General features: G+C 37.8%; 1 protein-coding gene across 1 annotated transcript in view; it reads right to left on the reverse strand.

The window, feature by feature from the left end:
- The window catches only part of PDE11A (phosphodiesterase 11A), a 455,494-nt gene that overhangs the window by 350,438 nt on the left and 77,466 nt on the right, over positions 1-27,590 (reverse strand). The gene's annotated exons all lie outside the window — the stretch shown is intronic.

Genomic DNA, 27,590 nt, shown 5'->3' on the forward strand with positions numbered 1-27,590 from the left:
ATTGCTTTTGGAGTCTTGGTCATAAAATCTTTGTCAAGATCTATGTCCAGAGTAGTATTTCCTAGGTTTTTTTCTAGGGTTTTATAGTTTTAAGTTTTACATTTAACTTTTTAATCCATCTTGAGTTGATTTTTGTATATGGTGAAATGAAGGGGTCCAGTTTCATTCTTCTGCATATCGTTAACCAGTTATTCCAGCACCATTTATTGAATAGACAGTCCTTTCCCCATTGCCTGTTCTTGACACCTTTGTCAAAGATCAGATAGTTGTAGGTGTGTGGCTTTAATTCTGGGTTCTCTAACCTGTTCCATTGGTTTATTTGTCTCTCTTTGTATCAGAACCACGCTGTTTTGGTTATGTAGCCTTGTCATATAGACTGAAGTCAGGTAGTGTGATGCCTCCAGCTTTGTTCTTTTTGCTTAGTATTGCTTTGGTTATTTGGGGTCATTTTGGTTCCATATGAATTTTAAAATAGTTTTTTCTAATTCTGTGAAAAATGTAATTGGTAGTTTGATAGGAATAGCATTGAATCTTTAAACTGCTTTGAGCAGTATAGCCATTTTAATGATTAATTCTTCCAATCCATAAGCATGGAATGTTTTTCCATTTGTATTTGTTGTTTCTGATTTTTTTCAGCATAGTTTTGAAATTCACATTGCAGAGATCTTTTAACTTCCTAGACAGCTGTATTCCTAGGTGTTTTATTTTCTGTGTGGCTATTGTTAACGAGTTCTTGATTTGGCTCTCAGTTTGGACATTGCTGGTATGTAGAAATGTTATTGATTTTTGTACATTGATTTTGTATTCTGAAACTTGGCTGAGGTTGTTTATCAGACCTAGGAGCTCTGGAGCAGAGAGTATGGGATTTTCTAGGTATAAAATCATATCATCTGGGAAAAGAAATAGTTTGACTTCCTCTCTTCCTATTTGGATGTCTTTTATTTCTTTCTTGTGTCTGATTGCTTTGGCTGAGACTTCCAGTACTATGATGAATAGGAGTAATGAGAGTGGACATTCCTGTCTTATTCTAGTTCTCAAGGGGAATACTTCCAGTTTTTGCTCATTTAGTATGATGTTGGCTGTGGGTTTGTCATAGATGGCTCTTATTATTTTGAAGTATGTTCCTTCAATGCCTAGTTTATAGAGGTTTTTTTTTTTTTTTTTTAACATGAAGGGATGTTCAATTTTATTGGAAGCCTTTTCTGTGTCTGTAAGATGATCTGGTGGTTTTGTTTTTAATTCTGCTGATGTGATGAATCACATTTATTGATGTGCACACGTTGAACCAACCTTGCATTCCAGAAATAAAGCCTACTTGGTCATAGTGGATTAGCTTTTTGATATACTGCTAGATTCAGTTTGCTAGTATTTTGTTGAGAATTTTTGTATTTATGTTCATCAGGGATGTATGCCTGAAGTTTTCTTTTTTTCTTGTGTCTCTGTAAGGTTTTTGTAACAGAATGACACTGACCTCATAGAATGAGTTAGGAAGGAGTCCTTCTTCTCAGTTTTTTGGAATAGTTTCAGTAGAATTGGTACCAGCTCTTCTTTATACATCTGGTAGAATTTGGCTGTGAATCCATCTAATTCAAGGTTTTTTCTGGTTGGTAGGCTTTTATTACTGGTTCAATTTTGGAACACATTATCAGTCTGTTCAGGGTTTCAATTGTTTACTGGTTCATTCCTGTATGTTTCTAGGAATTTATCCATTTCTCCTAGGTTTCTAGTTTGTGTGTCTAGAGATGTTTGTAATAGTCTCTGAGGGTTTTTGTGTTTCTATGGGGTTGGTAGTAATGTCTCCTTTGTCATTTTTTTTTTCTTTTCTTTTTTTGACTCTCCCTGTGTCGCCCAGCCTTGAGTACAGTGGCATGATCTCGGCTCACTGCAACCTTTGCCTCCTGGGTTCAAGAGATTCTCCTGCCTCAACTTCCCAAGTAGTTGGGATTACAAGCATGTAACACCGAACCCAACTAATTTTTTATAGTTTTAGTAGAGACAGGGTTTTGCCATGTTGTCTAGGCTGCTCTTGAACTCCTGTCCTCAGGTGATCCACCCACCTCGGCCTCCCAAAGTGTTGGGATTACAGGTGTGAGTGACCATGCCCAGCCTCCTTTGTCACTTCTGATTGTGTTTATAATAAAGGTTTTTTGATTGAATGAAGGAATGATTGAATAAATGTTAATTTCCAATATCTGCCTCACAGGATTGTTGCAAGCTTAAAGCACCTAGTATAGACTGACAGTAGTAAGTATTGAATAAACCTCAGCCTCTAAAATCTGGCCCTAATCTACTATATCCCCAGGGCCCATTCCCACACAAGCACCTATTCCCACACAAGCACCTCTTCTATATGTGTGTCAAACTATACTAGTCACTTTCTCTAATTTACTAGATGTACTAGGTGCTAGGCATTGTGCTAAGCAGTTTATCTGCATTTATCAGCTAATTCCCACAACAACTGTAGAAGCTAGGTACTGTTATTATTTCCATATTGGATGTAAATTCCATGATGACAAATGTATTTTTGCTTGTTTTATTGAATAATTGAATAAACAAATGAATAAATGAATACCAATTTCATGAATGCAGAAATTGAGTCTGAGAGAGATTCAGCAATTAGCCCAACGTCACACAGATAATAAATTGTAATTCAAGCCACAATCTGATTGATTTCAATATCGATGCTTTTAATCACTTTCTCATACCCTCTCAACTGGGAGAGTGGTGATTAGGTGATTCTCAGATGAGGTGCTAATTCTTATTTATCCCCTACACCTTGGTAACAAGGTAACAAAGACAAAAAAACAAAAAAAACAAAAAAAAAACAAAAAACCAGACTGTATTTATTCTGACTCTAAACTGTAAGATATTATTTTTTCTCCTAATAAATCAAGGTTTATCAATGTAAATATTTATTTTTATGTCAACACCAATTAGTCTTCCCTGTGGTTCTCAAAGCAATAAAATAATTTGTTCAGGCAATGCCAGTTAAAAAGACAAATATTTCTCCTTTTTAGTAGATTTGTATTGATTCCTATTTTATCTAGATCACAGAAATTATGCTAAGGTAGAAATTGTTTTTTCTATAGCAAACTAAAGAAAATGTATAATTCTGATGCTCTCCTAAGTGATGCTCACTAGTTGAGAAGGTAACAAAGAACTACTATATACAATTCTAAATAAACTGAAGCTTAAATAACTATTTTAAAAAGCAAACAATTCAGGTGAAAATACTTGTATGCAGTCAAATAAATTCCTATAGGATGAACCAATTTTTCTGTTATTAAAAACTCTCAACAAACATATGAAAAAAAAAGCTCACCATTACTAGCGAAATGCAAATCAAAACCACAATGAAATACCATCTCACACCAGTTAGAATGGCAGTTATTTAAAAGTCAGAAAACAACAGATGCTGGCGAGGCTGTGGAGAAATAGGAACACTTTTACACTGTTGGTGGGAGTGTGAATTAGTTCAACCATTGCGTAAGACAGTGTGATTCCTCAAAGATCTAGAACCAGAAATATCATTTGACCCAGCAATCCCATTACTGGGTATATGCCCAAAGGATTATAAATCATTCTACTATAAGAACACATGCACCTGCATGTTTATTGCAACACTATTAACAATAGCAAAGACTTGGAACCAACCCAAATCCCCATAAACGATAGACTGGATAAAGAAAATGTGGTACATATACACCATAGAATACTATGCAACCATAAAAAACAATGAGTTCATGTCCTTTGCAGGGACATGAATGAAGCTGGAAGCCATCATTCTCAGCAAACTAACCCAGGAACAGAAAGCCAAACACTGCATGTTCTCACTCTAAGTGGGAGTTGAACAATGAGAACACAGGGACACAAGGAGAGGAATATCACACACTGGTTCCTGTCAGGAGTTCGGAGGCAAGGGGAGGGATAGCATTAGGAGAAATACCTAGGTTTAAGCGAGGCTTAAAACCTAGATGATGGGTTGATGGGTGCAGCAAACCACCATGGCACATGTATACCTATGTAACAAACCTGCACATTCTGCACATGTATCCCAGAACTTAAAGTAAAATAAAATAAAAAAAACCTATCCAGTGTTTGCATTATACCCATAATTTCACTGTTAATGTTGATATAGGTTTAAACACTCAGTGTTTCATGGGCACTATATTGTGAAGCTGTACTAACAGAAATCAAGGAACAGAGATATGCCCTGTAATATATGATACTGAAACCTATGATTCCTATATGCGCAAAATTTTATGTAAAGAAAAAAATGTAAGTAAGCCTCTCCCTATAAATGTTCATTATTATCAACAATCAAATCTTAGTGACTAAAAGAGGGGTTTGCAACTAATTATGTCAGTACTAATCTTGTAAGTAGCCATTCTCCCCCACAAATCATGCCAGTGGATAGTAAAGAATGCTGATTTTATGTTTTTAACTGTATATTTCACTACTTTGTATCTCCTAGGGAATAAATGGGCATTAAAAACGCATATAACCATGCAGACTAGTCATTCTAAAGATTTTATTTCCAAGTAAATATTTTTGAATATCTACTATGCATTTGGCATTCTGCTAATTACTGGAAATACAATGTTGAAAAAAAATCGACCTCTGCTTTCACATTTATGCTCAGAAGGGAAGTTATTAATGACATTTCAATCCAAGAAACATTTATTGAATGGTATTATATGGGGAACTTTAATGAACATTAGTGACTTTCAATGAATTCTGGACTAAAGGAATTGAATAAGCAAAGATAACGAGCCGGGAATATGCATTTCAAGTACCGTAAATGGCAAAAATTCCAATGTAAATCAAGCTTGAAACATATGCGCAATTTGTCTAGAGACTCGAGAAGTAGTTGAGACTCAATCCTGAAACCATTCAAACGCCATGCTAAAAAGTTTTGGTTTTATGCTAGAAGCAATAGAGAGCTGTCAAATATTTAAACTGACACGTTCACATTAGGACTGTAAAAATGTAATTCTAGCAATAGTAGTTCATAGAGAGAGCAAGAATGAAGAATGCAGAAATATAAACTCTCATTTTTAAAGTTTATAGATCCAACAGTCATTTCTAGGTCATATCGATAGACTTTGACTCTATCTGATTAGTTACATATAGGCATGAGATTAGAGGGAGAAGCAGAATCAAGGATGATGCCAATGCCTCTAGCCAAGTAGTTGAAAAACTGACCAACACAGAAAACTCAAGAGGATGATGAAACTCAGGGCACAAGCAGAGGAAGTTAGTGAGTTTGATTCAGGGTATGTAGCATTTGAGAAGCCAGCAGAAGATCCAAACAGAAATGACCTGTGGAGCCTTGGAGCTTCAGAAGTCAAATAAGTCTAGTGACCTAGGTTTAGCATAAAAGTGTTAGCTGAAATCATGCACACTAGTGAGACTCCCAAGGGATAGAGTGTAGAACAGAAGGGAAAGCAGAAGACAGCAACTTCAGAGACACCACCACTTCAAGATAAAAGAAGGTAAAAGAAGTTAACCATGGGAGATACAACAAGGGAAGACTGAGGCAGGCAGTGGACCAGAGTCTTACAGCATGGAGTCATGGCAGTCAGGGGAGGAGTTCCAGGAAGGAGGGCTATCAGCACCGTCAACTGCTTCAGAGAGATTAAAAGGATGACCATGATAACTTGATATCTGGGGATCATTATTTATTGAAGCAAATGTAGTTACCATTGTTTGATTAAAATAGTCATCTGGGGATATCCATTCACACTTGAGTAATAAAGCTGTCAGAGAGATACAAGTCCCTGGATTCTATAGCATTAAGAAGCTGCATAACAACTAAACCCGACCTCTTCATGTTCCAACAAACATTGCTGTATAGAAAAACCACCCATTAGCAAGTCTGTAGGCAACTCACAAGACAGCAGCTATGCATGTGAACCTTGAGCCGGCTATTTCATAACAACACAAAAATAGTTACCAGCCACCTACAGTATATTTACTTTTCCTTTTCTTTCCATATTGATTTTCTCCCATACAAACTGCTCATGAAGTAGGAAGGAGAAGTCAGTGGTTTACATATATGGATATTAGAACTCATGAGGACTAACTGACTTGCTCAGGTCCCCACAGCTAGTTAATGGGCTGTCCTATCAGGCTAGGAAGGCTCAAGAGTCCCTAGCAATTATCCTACCTTCACAGATACTTTCAGTTTTAGGCAGCTTTTCACAAAGCCATGGAACGTCATCCTGCTACCTTAGCTGACTAAACTAATACTAAACTAAACTGAAATAACTGACTAAAACGTAGAGCTGCTCCAAGTTGAAGAATGCCAAATAGGGACATCCTTTATTGACTGGTCATCCACTGTCTAGACAGAGAGAAGGAGATGGGGGAAGGAAGAGGAAGAGAGAGAGGATGGAGGAGGAGGCTGATATTTATAATAAGTCCTGTTATGTAAGGTCACCAGGGTATTTCTCTTCCTGCCCATTAATATAATAGCAGAAAAGGGACAATAATACCAGTCATTCAACGTATTACAGAGCTGGTGGGAACACCTAGACAATTCAAAAAGAAAATTCTAGAAAATAGCAACCTCTAAGTAATTCAGAAAGAAAAAAAAAAAGGCAGTTATAAAAGGCAGAATGTGACAATCCAGTAGTGACTTTCCATTGTGGACTTCTGGGCATAGTAAGAACTAGAAATAGAATCATCTAGACACCAATAGAGTCTCATAAGAAAGTAAGTAATATGTATCACTTTCTTGTTTGTCTTCCTCACTTAGATGAAAGTGATACCAGCAGTAGGATATAAAAGCTAAATCCATCAAGCTAGGTTTGTATAATAGGTGAGCAGAGCTACAAAGAGAGATTTAGAAATGTCAAGGTAAAAGTGGTAGATAATGTCATGAAAAGGAAAAAGACCACTTAAAAAATGCAGACCATTTGTAGAAGAGGATTACATAAAGAACCCTGACACTGAAGGGCATGCAGGAAAGAGGAGCCTGAGAAAGAATGGTCCTAGAGACAGGAAAAGAACAGTGAGAGAAGGCCAGAGAGATTTCAGAGTATCAGTTACTGCTCTAAGACCAAGAGGAGCTAATGACTCAAAATACACCCTGGGATTTGTCTGACAGGTAATACTCAGCCTCAGTGAAGCATCCAGTGAAGTGGTGGAGAGAAAGCCAAATTAAACTAGAGTGAAGAATAAATGAAAATGGATGGAATGGCGACATCAGGTGTAAAATCCTCTCTCAAGATGTTTATCTTTCAAGGAAAGCAAAGAGAAAGAGATGTGAAAAGAATGGTGGAATTGCAAAAAGGATGTTTTATGAAAGGGGAGAGGTTAGCAAGGGGGAATGAGTTAGAGGAGAAGAAAAAGCTGAAAGAAAAAAAAGCTATAAAGAAGATGGGTGGGCAAAGGGTCCTATATATATGAGGAGGAGTTGACCCTAGACAGAAGAAGGGACATCAGTGGGACACAGTCTAAGAAGTTAGGACAAGCATCCCAACCAGTAAGTTCACAGGTAAGGACTCCTACCAGATGCCCTTCTCTGTAACCAATGAGCCAGTTACCAAATGAATGGGACTAGGGTAGAGGTTAGTAGGCACTTACATGGGGAAGAAAAGCTTTGGATCTGCTACTCTGAGAAAAGGGAACGTGTGCCTATTATAACAGCTCTGATGAGAGATGGGGAAAGCTTAATGAGATAGGGCCAGAGTGGAGAAGGCAGCTTGGGGGTTCTGTGGCACAGCAGGCAAGATCTGACAGCCCACTAAATATATGTGGCTGTGACTCACAATACTCAAGGATACCTCTAAGTTCAAATGGGCTATGAAATTAAGTCTTGTACAGTATATTTTTATAAATGAAAGAAAGTAAAAAAATCAGTGTATTGCACTTAGTAAGGATAAGTGTTGTTTTGTGACTATTTTAGTTATATATGTAAATGTGGTCTGATTTTCTGATGACTGACCAGTAAAGAATGTCTCTATTTGGCATTCTTCAACTCAGGACAGATCTGTGTTTTACTCAGTTATTTTAGTTCAGTTTAGTTGAGTATTAGTTTAGTCAGCTAAGGTAGCAGTATGAAGCTCATGGCTTTGTAAAAACTGCCTAAAACTGATTCTTCCAGCTTTAGGCAGGAGAATTGCTGAGGACTTTTGAGCCTTGCTAGCCTGACAGGACAACCATTAACTAGCATGGGGCCCTGAGCAAGTCACTTAACCCTTTTATGTTCTAATCTCCACATATATATGTAGAAATTTTCAATACTAAAATAGAGTCACTTGTGTCAAATCCTAAGAAAACGGAGCCAGGAGGCCATGAGGAAAGAGTCCTCACGCACATATCCCTGTAACAGGACTTATCAAAAGAACTTGCTGCATGTATGCCTATGACAGAAATGATGCCAGCAACTCCTCAAAAGCACAGCATTCCAGATAAGCTTCTTGCACAAGGACATTTGTCCAAAAACAGCTACCTCCACCAATGAGCTAATGCCAACCCCTGCAACAAGTCCCTGTAACCAATGGCCTTTGTTTCAAAATGGCTTACATTAATTTCTCCTTTTTATGTTTAAAAGCTTCCCCCTTTCCCCAGCCCCTCTGGATGTGTCCATGGTTCACCATAGCAGGATTGCAATCCCTTGCTACTCCTGAATAAACTCCTTTTTGGAAAGTCTGTCTCTCTTGTTATTTTAGGTTGACATATAAAACTAGTGACTTCTTCCTACTTTATGAACAATGTGTTGGGAGTGACCAATATAAAAAGAAAATGAAAATGAAATATGCCATAGATGGTTAGTAATTATTTTTGTATTGCTATGAGGTAGCCAACTCAAGGTTCAGGATGCATAGATGCTGTCTTGTGAGTTGCCTAAGGCCTTGGTGGTTTGTCTATACAGCAATGTTTGTTGAAATATAGAACACCTACAAAGAGGTAGGATTTTCCTGCTATGCAGCGACTCAATTCTATGGAATCCAGGGACTTGGATCTCTCCTACAGCTTTATTTCTCAAGTGTGAATGGACATCCCCAGATGATCACTAGTATCTCTCCGACAGCAGTTGACAGTGCTGATAGCTCTCCTTCTTGAAACTCCTCCCCTGACTGCCATGACTATGGGTCACAGTCAAAAAAGTTTCAAACCTACTGCTTTAAGGTGGACCAACGAGTTAAGAATACCAGATATGGAGAAATTTTAGGCATTATAAATCAAGTCTACCCTGATATTCCCAATTCTATCTCTGATGAGTTAATAGAAATCTAATTTGATAGCTTTAGCTTTTATATCCTATGACAAATGTCCAATCAACTGTCTGTATTGTGTAACTATTGGTCTAACTGTAATTCCTTTTTTAACTGCATCGACCTGTGGCATTGTTAGAAATTAAACTTAAATCTGACAAAAACAAGCAATGGGGCAAAGACTCTCTATTCAACAAATGATGCTGGGATAACTGGCTAGCTACACAAAAGATTAAAACTGGACCCCTTCCTTACGCTACATACAAAAATTAACTCAAGATGGACTAAAGACTTAAATATAAAAGTCCTGGAAGACAATACAGGCAATATCATTCAGGGCATAAAGTACAGGCAAAGATTTCATGACAAAGATGCCAAAAGCAATTGCAACAAAGGCCAAAATTGACAAATGGGATCTAATTAAGCTAAAGAGCTTCTGTACAGCAAAGGAAACGATTAGCAGAGTAAACAAACAACTACAGAATGGGAGAAAATTTTTGCGAACTATACGTCTGACAAAGGTCTAATATCTAGCATCTATAAGGAACTTAAATTTACAAGAAAAAGACAAATAACCTCATTAAGAAGTGGGCAAAGGACATTAACAGGCACTTCACAAAAGAAGACATACATGGAGCTAACACACATGAAAAAAAGCTCAACATCACTGATCATTAGACAAATCAAATCAAAACCACAATGAGATACCATCTCACACCATTCAGAATGGCTATTACTAAAATGTCAAAAAATAACAGATGTTGGTGAGGTTGTGAAGAAAAAGGAACGCTTATACACTGTTGGTGGGAATGTAAACTAGTTCAACCATTGTGAAAGATATTGTGGCGATTCCTAAAAGACCTAAAAACAGAAATACCACTTGACCCAGCAATCCATTACTGGGTATATACCCAAGGGAATATAAATTATTCTATCACAAAGACACATGTATGGATATGCTCATTGCATCACTATTCACAATAGCAAAGACATGGAACCAACCTAAATACCCATCAATGATAGACTGGATAAACAAAATGTGGTACATATACACCACGGAATACTACACAGCCATACAAAACAATGACAACATGTCCTTTGTAGGAACATGAGTGGAGCTGGAGGCCATTACGCTTAGCAAACTAACACAGGAACAAAAAATCAAACACCACACATTCTCACTTATAAGTGGGAGATAAATGATGAGAATACATGAACACATAGAAAGAAACAACAGACACTGGGGCCTAGAAAAGGGTGGAGGATGGGAGGAGGGAGAGGATCAGGAAAAATAACTAATGAGTACTAGGCTTAATACCTTGGTGATGAAATAACCTGTACAACAAACCCCCACGACATAAATTTACCTACGTAACAAACCTACACATGTATCCCTGAACTTAAAAGTTAAACTAAAAAATAAATGAAATGTTCCATTCAACTAGTAAAAAAAAAAAAAAAAAGAAAAAAGAAATTAAACTTATTTCTCAGTTTTTTTGATCAGTGAATGGAGTCAAACTGTAACACAGAAATAAGAATTAGTAAAAATATGCCACTTATTCTGACCTTTGGAGGACAGCTGCTTTCAGAATGATGGATTTATTCTCACTGATACAATTTTGGGTTTTAAGTTTTAGCCCAGGTTCAGTATCTCTGACATCTACACAGTTCAATGCAGATTTATTTAGTTTTTCTATGAAGACATTGGTTGGATTTTTTAAAAGAAATTCTTTTGAAGCAGAAAATTGACTCCATGTAGATTTTTCACTCTGTTGCACATATTAAACTACATTGATTTGGATGATGGAAAAAAGCAGAAATAAATTGAGAGGTGTAGGGGAAAAGGCCAATAAGGTTATAAATTTCGAATTATAAAGAGTCAAGAGAATATTTCCAACATTTTATTGTCAGAGAAATGAAGAGTCTTACTTGTGCCCTTGAACATGAAAGGTGGGGTTGTCAGTGAATTTCAAGAGTAATTCTCCTCTAAATAGAAGTGAGTGGTTCTCAATGAGATATGAGGGTGGTGTGAAAGTGGCTGTGACCTTAATCCAGTGAGAACTAGATACACACACACACACAGCAGAAGCTAGAGTTAAACCAATCTCAGTTCAAATCCCAGCTCCTTCACTTAATAGCTATGTGATCTTGGGAAAATTACTTAACCTCAGTAAGCTAGTTATCTTCATCTGTTAGTATCTTGGGAAGATAATAATAGCCTTCCAGAGGTTGGTGCTAGATGTAAATAAGACAATTTTTCTCAAGTACTCATCACAGGGCATGGCAGAAAGTATTAGTCCAATATTTACTGTATTAGTTTCCTAGGGCTGCGATAACAAAGTGCCACAAATTGGATGGCTTAGAACAACTGAAATGTATTGTCTCACAGTTATAGAGGCTAGAAGTCTAAAATCAAGATGTCAGAAGGGTCCTGCTCCCTTTGAGACTGTAAAGGAAAGATCTTTCCTTGCTGTCTTCAGGTTCTGGTATCCCCAGGCATTTTTTGGTTTATGGCAGCATAAATCCAGTCTTCACATGGCATTCTCCCTGCATCTCTTCACAGAGTCTTCCCTCTGTGGATATTGGTCCCTCTGTCCGTATTGACTCCTTTGAAAGGACACCAGTCATATTGGATTAGGGTCTACCCTAATGACCTCATTTTGACTTGATTACCTCTGTAAAGACCCTCTTTCCAAATAAAATCACATTCTGAAGAACTGGGGTTAGTACTTCAACTTATCTTTTGCAGGGGTGTGGGAGGAACACAACTCACCCTATAACAATTATTTATGAAATTATCTTGCTAGAAATATTCTGTAGGAGATACATTAGTACATGAAGTACTTCAAAATTGTAGAATATCCTTCTCTAGTGATTCATTTTCTGTTTATTTTCTTTTTAAAGGAAGGAGTACTCAGTCTTTTCAATGTAATGACATAGGTATGAACTTAATGAGTATCCTTCATGCTCTTAGCTGAATCTGGAATGGCAGGATATTGACTTCTTTGCCATTCTACAGATTCCTGGTCTTGAGACAAAGAAAACTGGCACAGGCCTTTGCAACTAGGCCTGCAAAAGTATATACCACACAGAGAAAGGGCACATATCCTTACTTTGAATGGTGTGTTAATCGTCTAACAACTTGAATTGTACTAATCACGAATGGAAGAGAACACTCTTCAATGGAACTTCAATAAATATAAATTACATACTTACTAATCAAGATGAATTCTTTTCAGCTAATTTCTTTTTTTCTCCTTAAATGTCTTTAGTGAGTAATATAAGCAATTTTTTTTTTTAATTGAGATGGAGTCTCTCTCTATTGCCCAGGCTGAAGTGCAGTGGCCCGATCTCGGCTCACTGCAAGCTCTGCCTCCCAGGCTCATGCCATTTTCCTGCCTCAGCCTCCTGAGTAGCTGGGACTACAGGCGTCCACCACCACGCCCAGCTAATTTTTTGTATTTTTAGTAGAGACAGGGTTTCACCATGTTAGCCAGGATGGTCTCGATCTCCTGACCTCATGATTTGCCTGCCTTGGCCTCCCAAAGTGCTGGAATTATAGGCGTGAGCCACCACACCCGGCCAGCTTTTGTTATTTTTATTGGCCAGTTTTCTCTGCTGTCACCCTGATCGTAACCCCACTCTCACCATGCAAAATAATGCCCAAACACTACACATTAATCTCTATTTCTTCATATGTTTTACAAAATGATATATATTTTGCCCCAAATTGCAACACACTATGAAGGCTTAATATTCTAACATTGCAATCATGGGTACAACCTAAAAAAGACTTCAAATTAGTTAGCAAAGGAAATAAAAATAGGACTTTCTGAGGACAGAATGCAGGCCAGTAGGGGATACAACACCTTGGTGGTTTTAGGTTTTTTAGGGTTTTTAGGGCTATATTGATTCATTCAAATGCCTTAATGACCTCCTATGACAGAACCGTATGGCAGAGAAGAAAGATTCATATGCCAATGTGAAGGCAGAAAAAGAACCAAAATGAGGAGGAATGGATTAAATATTTCACAATTTAACAAGATGACACTTAAGGCACCTAATTTCTTGCCTTCTAAAAACTGCTAGCAAAATGTAGTTTTTTGATAGCCAAAAAAAGAATTCAAATGTACCAGCCTCTTGTTACACTATAAAAACAAGACCAGATGTGGTAGCTCACACCTGTAATTCCAGTACTTTGGGAGGCCAAGGCAGGCAGATGGATCACTTGAGGCCAGGAGTTCGAGACCAGTCTGGTCAACATAGTGAAACCCCATCTCTCTAAAAATACAAAAATTAGCCAGACGGGGTGGCATACACCTGTAATTCCAGTTACTTGGGTGGCTGAGGCACAAGAATCACTTGAACCTGGGGGAGTTTGCAGTGAGCCGAGATGGCGCCATTACACTCCAGCATGGGCTACAGAGTGAGACCCTGTCTCAAGAAAAATATCATGAAAAATTTAACTATAAATCCAGACTTCATAAAGCAAACATATTTTCCCTCTGACAGTATTAAATAATTTAGAGATGGTTAGTTTCTATTTCTAATTTGTCCTCAATAATAGTCATTTCTCACTTTATAATTTGTCTTTACTCTGATTTTCTACAATAGTGGTCTAAAAACAAATAATTACATGTGCTAGGGATGCACTTCTTAAAGAAACTTAATTTTAGATTTGGCCCCACTGAGGACCTGCAGTGCTTGTTAAGTGGGCAGCAGTGATGGATGAAGACCACAAGGTGGCACTATAAACAATGGGCTATTGATGCACATTTTAATCAACATCTACTCTAAAAAGTGAGCCAGTCCAAGTAGCTTTGAGAAAACTGGAGAAGTCTGAGGCTGCAAAGCAGAATAAAGATAAAGAAGGATTACATAAATGAAAAGAAAGCAGCTATAATCAAAAACACACTCTAGGCCATCTACCAAACGTAAGAAGCCACTTACTGTGATAAATTAATTACTCAAAAAATAAACATAAATGCGTGACAGTTTTGCTATTTGGTGGACTAAAGGAAACTTTTTCATATGTTCTGGGTATCTTATTATTTTTTATTTTGAAATACATGGCACTAATGAATTTATCATTGAACTGCAAGATAGACAGAAAACTAAGAATTATTAGTTCACTAGGTATAGCCATAACATAAAAAAGTTTAGTCATCAAGTCTGTGTAATCTGATTGTTTCAGTCAACTAAGCAAGGCAACTGACTTTGACAGCTTAGGAAAGTGACCTTCTAGATAAAGAGTTCTGAAGCTGATTAGAAGCTCTTATCAGAAGTGCATGACAAAACAGACTCCCAGAGTAGCACCAATTAATAAAATAAAATAGCAATATATCTTCTCTTTAATGCACTGGTGCTCATATTTCCTTCTATGAAATTTTTTCTCCTTAGCAGCTATCCATCAATATCAAAATTATTGTCTCTTGGTGTGCAATTGTTGGACAGCTTGGGAAGCGAAGTGGTTTATATAAAAATTTGAAATGTGGCCATGAATGGAAAAGACCACTATAATTTGAAAGCGGCTTAATGCTATCCTGATTTTAGACTGGTGCCTAAGGAAAGAGCTAAAAGTGATGCATAGCAAACTGCACGAAATTGCTTGCTCTTGTAAACAGATTGTAGCAACAGGGTAAATGGAAAACTTAGACCATATACTAAAAACATAGAATGAATAACTTTCTCATGAAACCATACCATATTGCTGAAGATAGGGGTGAATGGCATACATATACTTTTAATTGCATGAAAACAACTCCAGAAAGAAAGAAAACATAGGTTATACAAGTGCCTCCTTGGAGCATTTTCAAATTATGGGATTTTATTCTTTATGTTTTTATTCTCGATTAATTCGCACCTAATTATATGTTTCAGTTCCCAATTAAATCAAGACTTCCTTAGGATACATAATGTATCTGCTAATTTTTAACTTCTCCATGGTTATAAAAATAATATTAATAAAATAAAAGCTACGCATATTAAATTCTCATTAGATGCCAGATATTGTGATAAGTACAGTAGATAGCATTATATACACAAACTTCACCAAGAAAACCCCCATGAGATTAGAACTATTGCTCTCTCTTTTAATAAAGTGAACAGAGGTATAAGTTAATTTACCAAGTTTACACACTACTAAGTAGCAGAGCTAAGTTTTGAATTCAAGAATACCTTCTACCAAAGCTCCCAGCTCGCCTTGTACAGCAGAGATTGAAGCATGGTGGTTAATAGCCACAGTGCCTGAGGTCTACCTGGCTCCAAAGCTGACTGGCTTTATGGTCTTTGGCAAGTTACCTAGACATTCTGTGTCTCTATGTAGTTGCTATTATACCACTCAGCAGTTCATAAAGTAGAAATTCAATAACTCTTACTGAAAACTTTCCAACTTCTCTAAGGTACCTCTGACCTGTACAAATAAACACTTTTCTGAAACAGATTCCAGTTGCTCTAATGGACCAATAAATCAACTGGCATTTGATACAATAGAAATCAGGTACATATTTGATTTTTCCAGTAATGGTCTTCAATTGCTTCTGATAGTCACTGTGCTGTGCCTATTATCACTCCAGGTGATTATAGTTAATACAGTGCTTTTTTTTCTTTAACAACTCTACTAAAATGTCTACACGCCAAATAGAGTTGATAACTGAAATTAATAACGTAGATACATAGTAAAGCTTTCTTGAAAAGTGATCATTTAGAGTTCTGAATTTTAATAGTACTATACCTTATTGAAGGATTGACACAACTTACCTCCAGCTATTTCATTTAATCTGTGCATTGCTGTGATTTGAACTAAAATTACACAAGGCAAGGAACACAGGCATAACAGAGGTTCTTTTCATCTTCAGGGGACTCAATGAAACAACAAAAAAATCAGTAAGGGATAATATTCTCTTCTCACTTGCAATGGCATTTTGGGCATTCAGCCTCTATATTTAGAGAAATTCATTAATCCATTAATCAGTGGCACGGAGGCAATGGAAGAATTCTGAACTCAATGTTAAGAAACACTGATTTTCATCCAAACTTTGCACTGCGTATCTCACTGAACAAGTCTCTTCTATCTGCTTCAGTCTCTTAATCTGTAAAATAAGAGATTTCTGCTGTTGAACTTTAAAGTTTTAAGAATTGATACAGTACAAAGACAAAAAGTGGGATTGCAAGAGTTTTACAAATTGCTACGTGAAGAGCAGAACAATGCACAAGTGCTTGCATTTGCTTCTTTAAAGCTTACACATTATGTTGGAGAAGGGTGGAATTGCCCTAAAAAACATGAGCCAAAGTGATCTTTAACCAAAACCCTTTTATCTAGAATAAGTTCTCTCAAATAGGAAGCTATCAAACTATTTTAAGCAGCAAGGAAACAAGGCAAAAAGGGTCCTTTTGCTCACTTTCTGAGTCCTTTTTTGTCCAAAAGTAGAGTAATATTAACCCCACCCTGGCCGGGCGTGGTGGCTCACGCCTGTAATCCCAGCACTTTGGGAGGCCAAGGTGGGTGGATCACGAGGTCAGGGGATCGAGACCATCTTAGCTAACATGGCGAAACCTCATCTCTACTGAAAATACAAAAACAAAATTAGCGGGGCGTGGTGGCGGGTGCCTGTAGTCCCAGCTACTCAGGAGGCTGAGGCAGGAGAATGGCATGAACCCAGGAGGTGGAGCTTGCAGTGAGCCGAGATCCAGCCACTGCACTCCAGGCTGGGGGAAAGAGTGAGACTCTGTATCAAAAAAAAAAAAAAAAAAAAAGATTAACCCCACCCCATTGTACGCAACTACAAACATGGCAAAGAATAAATGGTGATAACACTAAATTACCATGACCCTGTAAGGTCAGGGGAACACACAGGTAAAACACACCTGTTATCATCTTCTACCTGGAGACCTTCAGGAAAGTGGGGATTCCAGATCCTACCACCAGGCTAATCCATCCTTGAATCCCTTCCCCATTCTCAGTTTTGTCTTCTCTCCTGCCACAGAGTCAGCCTTCAGGAGCCATGAAACTAGAGAGCCGAGGATAAACAGAAGCATCTGCAGCAGCAGGGTCAGAGCCTTTTCACAATCCCTGTGTGCCTGCTCTGCCCACTGTGGACACGTTTCGTGAATGTTGTGTTCTTCCTCTTAGACACAATATCCACACTGATTAAGGAGCTGGTTCCAGTCCATATTCCACCACTTACTACTCATGTGTTTTACCCTCTTGTCCTTGATTTTGTCTCCTTAAGAATGGTGATAATAGGGCTGGGCACGGTGGCTCACACCTATAATCCCAGCACTTTGGGAGGCCGAAGCCGGCAGATCATGAGATCAGGAGTTCGAGACCAGCCTGACCAACATGGTAAAACCTTGTCTCTACTAAAAATACAAAAAATTAGCCGGGTGTTGTGGCATGTACCTGTAATCCCAGCAATTCAGGAGGCTGAGGCAGGAGAATTGCTTGAACACGGGAGGCAGAGATTGTAGTAAGCTGAGATCATGTCACTGCACCTGGGTGACTTAGTGAGACTCCATCTCAAAAAAAAAAAAAAAAAAAAATGGAGATAATAATGGTATAGATCTCACTAGATGATTAAGATTAAATGAGATAGTGCATGTAGAGTGCTTAGAATGGTGTTCAGCACATACAAAAAAGCTACCATAAAATGTTAATATAATACTTAGTGTCCAGTATTTTTCAACAAACTTTGCTGCAACTACATCCTTCAATGTGTTTTTGCAAACAGAGATAGATTAACCAATTGATATCTACTTAAATAGCAAAACTGCAATGATTCCATGAAGACCATGTCTCACAAATATGTCCCCCACCAGCTTGCAGTGCTACAGCCAATACCATTTTCTTTGCTGCTTTCTGAGGGCAGCTTTTCTTACTGTGAGAATCGAGAGCCAGAGGACTTTCTAACCCTTAAGGGAAAGAAGAGGGAAAAGGGTAAAGAACCAAAGGCCTCAATTACATACTCTAAGAATGTCAATTACATATTCCAAGTTTCCTAATCTTCCCTAATGTTTGCTAAAATCAAGTATTTTTCCAACCATTCAATTATCATGAACTATTAATTGATACCTTACACAATTATTAATTGTGTATGATAGTTGTATGATACCATACAACTATTAATTGATACCTTACACAATCACTGTTCTGAGGAATGTTCTTATTGAAATGTTTAACTTTGAACCACATTTTTCTTATCTCAGAGTGGGGATAATGATACGTACCAAATTGGGCAGTTACATACAATAAAGAAGATGATGTAAATGAAAGTCTCCACCACAGTGAGCCACTCCACACTTTCACATCCCTGCAGGAGTATCTTTTCTCATCAGAAGTAAATGTTTTATTAAACTGCAAGATGAGTAGAAAATAGGCTGCTGTCTCTAGAATTATTTTGTTCAGAAACAAATATTCTATGCATGACTATTGCATTAAAAAAACGGGGTCAACTCTCTTCTTAAAGAACTTTAAAGAATGAAGAAATTTCTCAGTTGTGTTTTAATGTTTATCATTTATTATGTTTTTATTTTTTGCTTAATACTTTGTGTTATGATGAAAAAAGAACCAGGCAATATTATTTTATTAGCTTTTCAATGGCTCTAGAACATTCCTTCAAAGAAGTCTTTGTTAAGTCTTTCCTCCCCACTGTCACAGTCTGTGCATTAAAAACTGACCAGCTATGTAAAATTAAAGTCAGAAAGAAGAGAGACTATAAACACAATTTCTAGTGAATTAAGTGTGAGAAGTCACTGAGTACCACCATTGCCACACACCAAATCTTGTGCAGCAGTGTTTTCTCGTCTCTTCTAAGTTTTGTGAGAATCTTCACTCTAAAGCTCTAACTGATGAAACCAACCCAGGCCTGGATCAATACACACAACATTTACTTTGAGCCTTCTACGATTATCCTGAGACCAGGAGTTCAATAATGTCACCCATGCCCAGGCTTGGTCTTCACAGTCACCTCTTGATGCTTCCATGGTTCAACCCAACTCTGTGGCCAATACAAATAAGAAACTCTTCAATCTACCTTGCGTGACTTCTCAAAGAAAGAGTTTGTTCCTGCTATGCTGTAAAGGAGCACATGCTATCACCACCCACCTTGAAACTTCAGTGGTTTCCCTAGCTTTAATATTCTAAGACACTGTAAACAAAATTCATGCATTCTATTACTGCTTTCCAAATTGCATAGATGTAAAGCAAATTCCTCTCTACCTTCATTATTTCCAGACTAAAAAAGCAGGCTTCATAAGCATGCAACCTGTGCAGTCACAAGGGGCCCCATGCTTAGAAGAGTCCTGTGCTTGATTCAAAGCCCTACTGTCCCAGGCTTAAATTCTTAATTTTTGAACAGGGGTCCCAGCCTTTTCGTTTTGCACTGGGCTCTATAAATTATGTAGCCAGTCCTGCCAGAGTGTCTTAATTGTCTAACTCTATTCTCATGTGGCAGTCATCTTCTCTTCACTGTATGTGGCACTGGGAATAAGACATGAATTGATGTTGGAAGTCAAAAGGATGAGCCAAGCTGAGGGCCACTGAGAGCAGCTGTGGAAAGCCTGGTCATATGACAGGTATACAGGCAGCAAGAAATGTGCATTGAAACTGAGTCCTCTGAAACCTTTGTGAGGTCTTCTGTAGTCCCGTTACTTTGACTTTGCTCAAAACTAATCAGGGTTTCTAGATGCATCAAGATATGTGTGTTATCTGTACATAAAAATGTATCACTTCTGTCTACAAAATTTTGGTATTATATCTCAGAGAGGATGGCAAAATAGGCTTGCCTGCTAACTGCATTCAAAGCTCTACATACACACGCTCAACTTTTTGGTGAGATGACTCTGATTCAGTTGTATTACTCAGCATTCTGTTAAGTGGTCTTCAATACCGTCATACAGTCTAAAGCAATTGATAGCCTTAGTCCCCTCATTACATCAGAAAATACACAAGAGTGACAATATGAGCAATCTACTCCTTTTCAAGAAAGATAAGCAATTCACTAGAGATGTGGAATGCTGTTTCCTAAAGCAATACCAATTCTGGATGTGGTTATGATGAAAAGCTATTAATCATAGCACAGTATGAACAAAGTCCAGAAAGAATACTCTGCATAGAGCCAAATCTTTCTATCAGACTCAGAGGCAAGCTACAAATAAGAAAGGAAATGAATGCTCATTTCCCCTGTCAAACAGAGGATATTTTTTCTGTGAATTCCTTTATGCACAAACTAGGGATTGATGCCATTGACACAGTGGGGAAATGACTCCACTCACTACGCACTGGGGATGCAATCCTAATAGTTATACTTATGTGTTAGCAAGGATCTTCACCGCAGTTAATGAATGTCCCAATTTTGAGAGAGAATAGCTTTCCTGGTTGGCAGGAATCAAGAAGTACATGCTCAGTTAGTCACTGCTCCTCATCTGAAATTCCTTCAACCTGAGGTTAGGAGCATTTATCTAAACACCAGGAGTCCACCAGAATCCTCCAACCTCACCTCATGCCAGAAAGAGTGGATCAATGACACATTCTGGTCAAGACAAAAAGTAGTCGGAAATTACCATCACATCCTAGCATTGAAAAAAATAAATAAAAACCAAAAATCAAAAAACTCCTTAAGAATTCCTAGCTTATCACATTATCCGGCCATGAAAGTTTATTAATATTCCAATATTTTCCATCACATGTCTCAAATCCTTTAAGAAACAAGATGGAAATGAAGGGAGAAAAGGGGGAAAGAGAAAGAGAATTGACTATGTGACATTTGAATCCAACCTAAAATTCACACCACTCACTACAGTTTCAATTTCTTTAAATAATAATAATATGCAGAACCAGCATACTTTTTCCTTTGATAAGCCTCGTCCCAGCACCAACGGGGATAGGTAAGGATAGAGGTAGAGTAAGGATTCACCTAGTACAAGTTACATGATTAGTAACCACGTACTCTTTTCAGAAGGAAACATAAATTGTTTCCATCAGATAACTGCCTAGTTGATGAAAATTCACTTGTATATGGAATTTTCTGCATATCAGACTTTGTGGTTCCTGCTTTAATGTTACAATTTTAACACTCACTTATTTTTGCCTTTTAATAATGTGGTTGATCAATAACAGAACTTAACAATTTTTACTTTCAAAATTTATAGCAGTAATTTTTCAGAGTTACAAGTATCTGTGGCAGGGGGTGGGGGGGGTGGGAAAGTTTCAAAAAGTATTTAAGGCAAGGCACGGTGGCTCACACCTGTAATCCCAGTACTTTGGGAGGCTGAGGCAGGCGGATCACAAGGTCTGGAGTTCAAGATCAGCCTGAACAACATGGTGAAACCCCATCTCTACTAAAATTACAAAAATTAGCTGGGTGTGGTGGTGTGAGCCTGTAATCCCAGCTACTTAGGAGGCTGAGCCAAGAGAATTGCTTGAACACAGGAAGCGGAGGTTGCAGTGAGCCGAGATCACAACATTGCACTCCAGCCTGGGCAACAGAGCAACTCTGTCTCAAAAAAAAAAAAAAAAAGAAAGGCGGGTTGTGGTGGCTCACGCCTGTAATCCTAGCACTTTGGGAGGTGGAGGTGGACAGATCACAAGGTCAGGAGTTCGAGACCAGCCTGGCCAACATAGTGAAACCCCGTCTCTACTAAAAATACAAAAATTAGCTGGGCATGGTGGTGCGCACCTGTAGTCCCAGCTACTCAGGAGGCTGAGGCAGGAGAATCGCTTGAACCCAGGAGGCGGAGGTTGTGGTGAGCTGAGATCACGCCACTGCACTCCAGCCAGGGCAACAGAGTGAGACTCCATCTTAAATAAATAAATAAAATAAAGAAAAAGTATTTAAAATATATCTTGGCTGGGCACGGTGACTCATGCCTGTAATCCTAGCACTTTGGGAGGCCAGCATGGGTAGATTACTTAAGATTGGGAGTTTGAGATTAGCCTGGCCAACATGGTAGAACCACCATCTCTACTAAAAATACAAAAATTAGCTGGGTCTGGTGGTGTACACCTGTAATCCCAGCTACTCGGGATTGAGAGGCTGAGGCAGGAGAATCGCTTGAACCTGGAAGGCAGAGGTTGCAGTGAGCCAAGATTGTGCCACTGCACTCCAGCCTGGGCGACAGAGTAAGACTCTTCTCTCAAAAAAGTAAAATATAATATATCGGGCCAGGCACGGTGGCTCATGCCTGTAATCCCAGCACTTTGGGAGGCCGAGGCGGGTGGATAATGAGGTAAGGAGTTTGAGACCAGCCTGGCCAACATGGTGAAACCCCTTCTCTACTAAAAATACACAAACTTAGCCAGGCGTGGTGGCGGGCGCCTGCAATCCCAGCTACTCGGGAGGCTGAGGTAGGAGTATCGCTTAAACCCAGGAGGCAGAGGTTGCAGTAAGTCGAGACCATGCCACTGCACTCCAGCCTGGGCAACAGAGTGAGACTCCATCTCAAAAAATGATGATAACAATAGTAATAATAATAATAACATATCTTACATTTGGAAATGAAAATATATATACTCTTTTCATAAGCAAATTATAGAAAGTCACATCAAACAACTTTTTCATGGCTGGTCAGGATAGAATTTTTCCAGATTTTTATGATGGCATGAGTTTTTAAGTGCTGCAAAACATCTATATAAAGCACATTATCTTCTTCCAATAAGTTTTCTGAGGTTTCTTTTTAATTGGGTACATATTGAGGGGAAGAGATTTGGGCCAGAATACAATCTCTTATTCTCAGCTTCAGTCCTACCAGAGACCCTAATTAAATTTCTAACTGTTCTCTAAATAACACATTTACCCTTATAGTAAAACTCATTTATAATAATGCCTTGGGGGAGTACCTGATACCCCCTTAGAGGTTTCCTAATTATAAAAGACTAAATAATATATTACTGCTTTTTTCCTAATTCTAAAATGATACATCTAATATAATCTTAATAAAGACAATAGAGATAAAAATAGTACCAAAAAATCTACAGATCAATTTCATTATTCATATTAAGTGCTAACTGAACCCAGCATTATATCAAAATAATACATTACCACCAAATAGGATTCACCTCAGAAATAAAAGTAATACAAGACCAAAGTTTAACAAAGCTTTCAAACAGTATATAAATTAATACAGTGGAAAATAAAAAATTGCTCAGAAATCAGATGGTGTTTAAGTGTGGAACAAGATTCCAGGGCGTCCACTTACTTTAACTGTCAAAACACCTGAATCAAAAACACTTGAATCAAAATGTTCTATGTATATAGATAGTAAACAGAAGTTACTAAAATATTTCTACCATTCATGCTATTTGCCTCTTCAGTAAGTATCTGTCTCCTACCTATTCTTAATCCATTTCCACTAATGTTTCTATGTCTGATGGTTAAGAGTACATTCTGCATAAACTTTTATTCCAATGGTTCTCTTTATTCTTAAACCCATTGTGTCAATGATTTGGCCAGAGATCAATGGTCATCAGAAGATAATTAAGTAGCTAAAGCACTCTTTCAAGATACTTCAGCTAAGCATGCTTTTGATTTACATAACAATTTTTAAAGATCCCTCAGTTTGACATAATAGAACATTGATCTATCCAAATATCAGCCTTAACAAAGTCAGAACAATGACTGCCTAAAACCGCACCCCTTAGCACTTTGACTTGATTCCAACATGATCAAGATTGTCAAAGAACATGACAATATATACTTTACTTCAATGATAGTTGGAAAACAGATATTCTTTTTTTTCTCCTTTTTTCTTAATTCTTAACTCTTATGGCTGAAATATATAGATGATTCTCCGCAAGCAGAAACGTGGTACACTCTACTATCTGTGAGAAAACAGGCAAGGAAGCACTTGAGACTTAAGTTACACCACTGACTCTTGTTTCTAGGGGCACTTCTCAACCAGAATTTTCCTCCTCATAAAATGGGGCTACCATTGTGGTTTTGCTCACCAAGGACATACAGAGCTGAGTAGAACCACCACTGTCATCTGGCTCTCTGTCCACAGGCAGCCAAGCATCTGCATGGTAGAGAGTAAGGCTAGGGGACAGTAGCATTTGAAGGCACAGATTCAACTCTCAGCTGTGTGGTTTTCTAATTGTGCAATCTGGAGCAAATAATTTAAAATCTTGAAACCTCTTTATTTTTCTTCTTTTATTTAAAAAAAAAAAGTTTAGCTCTAACATGAGAGTTTGAATAAAGTAATTTTTTAAAATCCCCTTGCTTTCTATGATTTTCGTACATTTGGTGTGCATGGTTCTTAACATTTTTCTGTAAGGATTGATAAAATAAGGCTTGTGCAGCCATTATGTCTTTAACAAACTCAGCGTGCAACCTGATTATCTGTGACTTCATTGATATAATCTTCCAACAGAATTACATTTCCTATTGATTGTCTGTACATTCTGACATATTGAATGACATCATTTTTACAATTCATCAAATGGGGGTACTCTTTACTTTGAGCTCCCGTCTTCCTAAGTAGTAGGAATAGTCAATGCACTGTTTATGAAAAATGACAAGCTAGGAAAAAGGAGAGGAAAGAACAATGACTTTCCAGCTCCACTATTAACTTCTTGCTAGACAAGACAGACTGCAGTTACCTCATCTATAAAGAAAAAAATTAACAATTCTTATCTACCTCATAAGAATATTGAGAGAATTATATGACTTAATATATGTGTGACGATTAGACTCCGCAAATGTAAATTTTTTTTTTTTTGAGGCAGAGTCTCATTCTGTTGCCCAAACTGGAGTGCAGTGGCACAATCTCAGCTCACTGCAACCTCCCCCTCCCTGAGCGATTCTCCTGCCTCAGCCTGCCGAGTAGCTGGGTCTACAGGCACCCACCACCACATCTGACTAATTTTTGTATTTTTAGCAGACATGGGATTTCACTATGTTGGGCGGGCTGGTCTCGAACTCCTGAGCTCAAGTGATCCACTTAACTCTGCCTCCCAAAGTGTTGGGATTACAGGTGTGAGCCACTGCACCTGGCCTGCAAATGTTATAATGATTGATATTTCCACCAGCTTCTAAGAGAGTAAACATAAAAAGCTGTATACATGGCATGTATGCTACCATCTTCCAGTTGACTGTCTTTATAAACACAGCACCAGACCCACAGGTCTGTGTGTTGGATAAGCTCCCTGCCTTTAATGTCCATAATGAGCATGACACAAACATTTTACATCACTGAACCATGAAGAGCACAGAGTATTTTTCCAAGTTTTTTTTCCCAGGGATAATTGTGAAGGATCACCTTCCAGGTGAATGGCTGTGACCTTGTACTTCCAGCACAAATAGAACTGTGTTTTATATACTGATCCTAGTGAAGATGTAATTTCAAGAAGGAGAATGACTTATTACAATGTGCATTGCTGAGGGAACAATAACCCTTACTTGACCCAATGATCTGTGCATAATCTTCCCCTTGGTAACCATTTGAAGACAAGAACATAAGAAGCAGTTTGGTTTCCCATTTTCTTTTACTTAAGAAATCCATGCTGCTGATCAGAAGTTTGCCATCATTTGTATAGTTTTGTTGTTTTAACTGGATGGGTCTTTTTTTAATTACAAAAAGAAATTTATTTCAATAGCATAAGGAGACATTTACATTTAAACAAGGTGATAAACAGGTGTCTTGAAAAAGAAAAAAAAAATCCATGTATTAAGTTTTTCATCCAAATTCAGAAGCAAAAATAACTGAAGTTGTGCACTATTGCCTTAGGAAAGATAAGGGGAAGAGTGAGGGGTAAGGAAACAGTCAACTCAGTATCAGACTTGAGAGAGTAAAGTCACCTCTGCTCAGCTTTGAGTTTACAAATATGCTTATAAAGAAGAAAAGTGGAAAAATTATACTTAATGTTTAAATTTATTTAGCTGTAGTCTCAATACAATTTCTGTACTTGAAATGGGTTTGGGCCACTGGCTGATCTCTCTCTGAGGTCCAGATTAGCAGATCAGTTTTCAAATGGCAATTTTATAGTCCTTTGTCTGTTCGGATTCCAAGTGAGTTTAGGTTCAACTCATAGTCTTTTAGAATGTTTAGAGATTATTGCCACCACTCCATAGCCAAGCTGACCAACTTTTACTCACTTGTTTCATTCTAGCCTTTCAGAACTATTTTCCTCATAAACGTGTGCAGTAAATCTAACAAAGGAGTTTTGCTTCTTCTGCAGTGTAGAGGTAATGGTAATGAAGATACCTGCTTTGGAATCACAAACTATTCCTTAAAAAATACATCAGACTACTAGAAATGTCATTCAAGCATTTGATTTGAATAGAAAACTTGCGGAGGGAAGATTAACTGTAAAACAAAAATATACTAAACATTCAAATGCAGAACAAAGGCTCTATGCTACTAAAAGTGTCTATGACGTTAAACACTTCACAAACCCCCCCATCCACTGTTTTAAGCTGAAAATTATATTGGCTGACTTATACAATAATTTTGACTGATAACCTGGGAAGTTAAAATCTTGAAAATGGCAAAAGCAAACTGAGAGAGCATCCCTTACTTATTGGTACCACGTTATCAAGTCACTTTTTCTGGGTAGCCATGGTTATTAAATCTCCAAATTCTAAATTATACTATCTCTTCCTGTCAAAACCTATATTACATCAGATTCAGTATTTTGGCTGTATTTCACCAATAGCAATCTCCAATTTGTCTTTGAAAATGCAGCCTAGCTGGGCACAGTGGCTCACGCCTGTAATCCCAGCACTTTGGGAGGCTAAAGCGGGTGGATTGCCTGAGGTTAGGTGTTTGAAACCAGCCTGGCCAACATGGTGAAATCCCATCTCTACTAAAAATACAAAAATTAGCTGGGTGTGGTGATGGGTGCCCATAATCCCAGCTACTTGGAAGACAGAGGCAGGAGAATCGCTTGAACCTGGGAGGTGGAGGTCGCAGTGAGCCGAGATCTCGCTATTGCACTCCAGCCCGGGCAACAAGAGTGAAACTCTGTCTGGGAAAAAAAAAAAAAAAAAGAAAATACAGCCTTTATTTTTAGTTTTAAATAACAATAATCACATAAGTGCAACTGACTTAGAATCCTTTGCTACTGGAAGTAAAAGCCTAAATAACAAGTTAATAACAGATTCAGCCTCAAAAAGATAATCACCGTGTCAGACTACCCATTCCTGGAATTTAAAAAAGTGATTCATGTTGTGTAGTCAAGTTTCACAGCATATATATACACACATATGTGTATATATGTATATATGTGTATGTATGTATATATACACATATGTGTATGTATATATATACACATATGTGTATGTATATATACACATGTGTATGTATGTATGTATATATACACATGTGTGTATATATGTATGTATGTATGTATACACACATATGCACACACATATA

The sequence above is a fragment of the Chlorocebus sabaeus genome, chromosome 10, assembly GCF_047675955.1.
Source record: "Chlorocebus sabaeus isolate Y175 chromosome 10, mChlSab1.0.hap1, whole genome shotgun sequence".
Taxonomy (NCBI): domain Eukaryota; kingdom Metazoa; phylum Chordata; class Mammalia; order Primates; family Cercopithecidae; genus Chlorocebus; species Chlorocebus sabaeus.